Source organism: Austrofundulus limnaeus, unplaced genomic scaffold (assembly GCF_001266775.1).
Source record: "Austrofundulus limnaeus strain Quisiro unplaced genomic scaffold, Austrofundulus_limnaeus-1.0 Scaffold490, whole genome shotgun sequence".
Classification (NCBI taxonomy): Eukaryota; Metazoa; Chordata; class Actinopteri; order Cyprinodontiformes; family Rivulidae; genus Austrofundulus; species Austrofundulus limnaeus.
In genome coordinates, this window is record NW_013952892.1 from 420,793 (window position 1) to 424,246 (window position 3,454).

The following is a 3,454-nucleotide window of genomic DNA, read 5'->3' on the forward strand; positions in this document are numbered from 1 at the left end:
GACATGCTCTTGCTCTCTGTAAATAAAGCAAAGCCACTTCCTGGTCCGACATTAAACAGAGCCTGACAGAGGAGGGAGGGGCGGGGAGGCTGTTGACGTGCAGCGCTTCAAGAGCTGACCTGCGTCTGACCTCAAAGTGCACAAGCGACCAACTTCAGCGTTGGCTGCGATTTTGAAGCTGAAATCGCGTTCGGTGTGAACACAGCATAAGAATTACTCTTCTGAAGACTGAGAACACCACTGTCCTCCTCCCCACCTGAGATTGATTCCATAAGGTGGAAAACAGATTTAATCAGAAATACAAAAGAAAGTAAATAAATAAAAACTGCTGATAATGTTTGACTAAAAGGCAGATATTTATGTGTGGCTTTTGGAGAAAATATTAAATATACTCAGCTGGTGAGTGCATGCACCTCTCCCCCCAAAAGAAAGAGAGAAAGAGAAAGAAAGAAAGAAAGAAAGAAAGAAAGAAAGAAAGAAAGAAAGAAAGAAAGAAAGAAAGAAAGAAAGAAAGAAAGAAAGAAAGAAAGACCTTTAACATGTTTATTCATGTAACAATTCCAAAACATTGCAATCTTTCACATTTCAAAGACAAAGAAAAAGACATTTCAAATATTGAACAGCTCACAGAAACAAACAAAGCAAAACTACACAAATAAAAGAAAGAAAAATAATTCTAAGAAGTGCAAAATGAGCCTGTCATCTTCTCCCAATGAACATAAAAGATTTTGAATATCCCACAAGTCTGGAAACATGTTCAAATTACAAGTAATACTATAAAAAGCATGCTCCACTTTTAGTCCTGATGCAACCAACCCCTTAAATCTAAGCACTATATTTGTCCAATATTGTTCAGACATTTTATTCTTCCTAGTTTTCCAAATTGCTAACTTTGCCATTCCAAAAATGAAATTAATTAAAACTAGAGTTTTATTTTTAGTAGCTGTATATTTAAGACTAAAAACAAAAACAGCTGTGGAGAATTGTTCACCCAGGGCTTCCACCCACTCCCTCAAAATCCTGAACAAACCTTTCAACCTTGAACAGGACAAAATCAAATGTTCCAGTGACTCTTGATGTCCACAGAAACAACATTCCTCCCTTTCATTTGGGTCAAAGTGAGCTCTGTGTCTGTTCGTAGCTATTGATCCATGTACAATCCTCCACTGGAGGTCACCAACCTGCTTTTCAACAGGTGGCTTATACAGGGTCCTCCATCTGCCTTTAGGGGTGAGAACTGAACCAAAAACCTGAGTCCACCTCGACTCCCTGATACCAAGTAGAAAGCACATATTCAGTACTTTTACACAGCTTTGATAGAGCTGCTTCTTACCACAGGAACTGAGAGCTCCCAACACAGGCGTTCTCAGAGACAGAAGCAGTCCACTATCCTCAATGGAACAATCAAAAGCTGGAGAAACAGAAAGTACTGGAAATATTTTCTCATATTCATCATTCCATTTGTCAGTTAGAGCACGATTTTCAGCAAATACTCTTAAGTGGCACAGGTAAGGACTGCCAGACTTCTTCCACAATCCTCTTCAGGGTTCTGCTGGACTTAATGTTAGTGATGTTGCATAACTTTTCCATTGATATTCTTGCCAGATGACCAAGTTTCACAATCCCAGCTTGAATGAATTTAGTCCTTATTGTTGATGATGACAACAAACAGTCTTGTGCAACCAAAGCACTGTAGGACAGTGGTTTTTCAAAAACCAATCAACCAGGTATAGGATCAGGATCATGAAAAACTTTTAAGGTTCTCCAAGCATCAATTACTGAGCAATAGAAAGCTGTTAATGAAGTCAGATCAAGTTCTGTTTTTAATAAAAGATGCTTATCCAGTCCAAGGTGTCCAGCTTTCTGGAGGAGCAGTCGAGCCAACGGCAGCCAACAGTAACCACATCCATAAAGCAGCTTTTGAGCAGTTTGCTATCTGAAAGCAGCAGTCTTGGCCATAATATCGATAAGTCCTTGTTCCCTTCTGATACAGGGAGAAACAGTGCAGACGCTTTCAGCCAGTGGTGCCCAGACCAGAAGAAATTCACAATAAGATGCTGAATATCTGCAATAAGTCCAGCTGGTGGAACCATCACAATGACCCAGTGTCACAGAGATGAGGCGACCAGATTGTTTGTGATCAGAACTCTTCCCCTGTAAGACAGCTGAGGTAGCAGCCATTTCCATTTAGACAACTTAGATTCAACCTTTTCCCGCACACCCTCCCAGTTCAGTTTCTGGAAAATATCATTGCCCGTAAATATTCCCAAACGTTTAGTACCATTTCTTTCCCAGAATAAGTTTCCTGGCAAGCTTGGAATATCATCTGTGCACATTTGCCTGTAAGAAAATATCAGTGTTCAATTAACTGAAGTTGAGATGCAAACCCATAAACGTGAAATAAATTGAAGTGTGAAGATATGAGGCCATACAACTAGATCTGGAAATGAGCGGAGCTTTGTTGCTCACAAGTGAACAGCCAAAGCAGCGCTGACAGCAAACCGGATTTCCGATCTTTTAATACAGCTGGCTTCAGTGCCTGCTGTGCCCCCTGCAGGCCTACGGCTGCATTGCAGGCCACTCTGAACAGCAAAACTCCTCTACTGAATTCATAAGCGGTTTTTTATGTGTTGACAAATGTTCCGGACATGTATCTACATTATTAATCAAGATATAGTAATCATCAAACAATAGGTCATAATAGACAATACCTGAATAGAGAAAATAAGAAAATAGTGTGGTGCTTCTAAACCAGTATCTAACTAATAAATTCCCTGCAATTCCTCCTGGTCACATGACACAAATCACGTGACCACACTAAGGAATTTATAATAAAAATCTACTGTGTATGTCCGCATTAAAGCAGAATCTGTGTGCATTTTAACTAAGCGTACAGCACAAACGTGGAAAATTGTGTAACAACCCACCCCTGATTAGGAAAATATACTGTAATAAATCCACTCGACAGCCGAAGTCCCGATGAACAGGGTTTTATTTTCACTATAACGAGCTGCTATTTTCGGAGGCTACAGCTCACGCCTCGAACAACAGAACCGGAACTCTCTCCCCAAAAAAACCCGCCAACCACAACAACACTTCCGGTCCTGGCCCCGCCACCCTACTAAACTCCGGCCCACCGGACGGGTACAAACAAACACTTGTGCGGGTCAGACCGCAAAAAGCAGACCATGATCCTCCACACATACACAACATGGGCTTCAAAATAAACTTACAACCTGTAACACATAACACGAAACAGTATCAGAACTTAAACACAGAATCATTACATCCATCCATCCATTTTCTTCTGCCTATCCGGGGTCGGGTCGCGGGGGCAGCAGCTTCAGAAGGGAGGCCCAGACCTCCCTCTCCCCAGCCACTTCTTCCAGCTCCTCCGGGGGAACTCCAAGATATTCCCAGGCCAGCCGTAAGACAAAGCCCCTCCAGCGTGTCC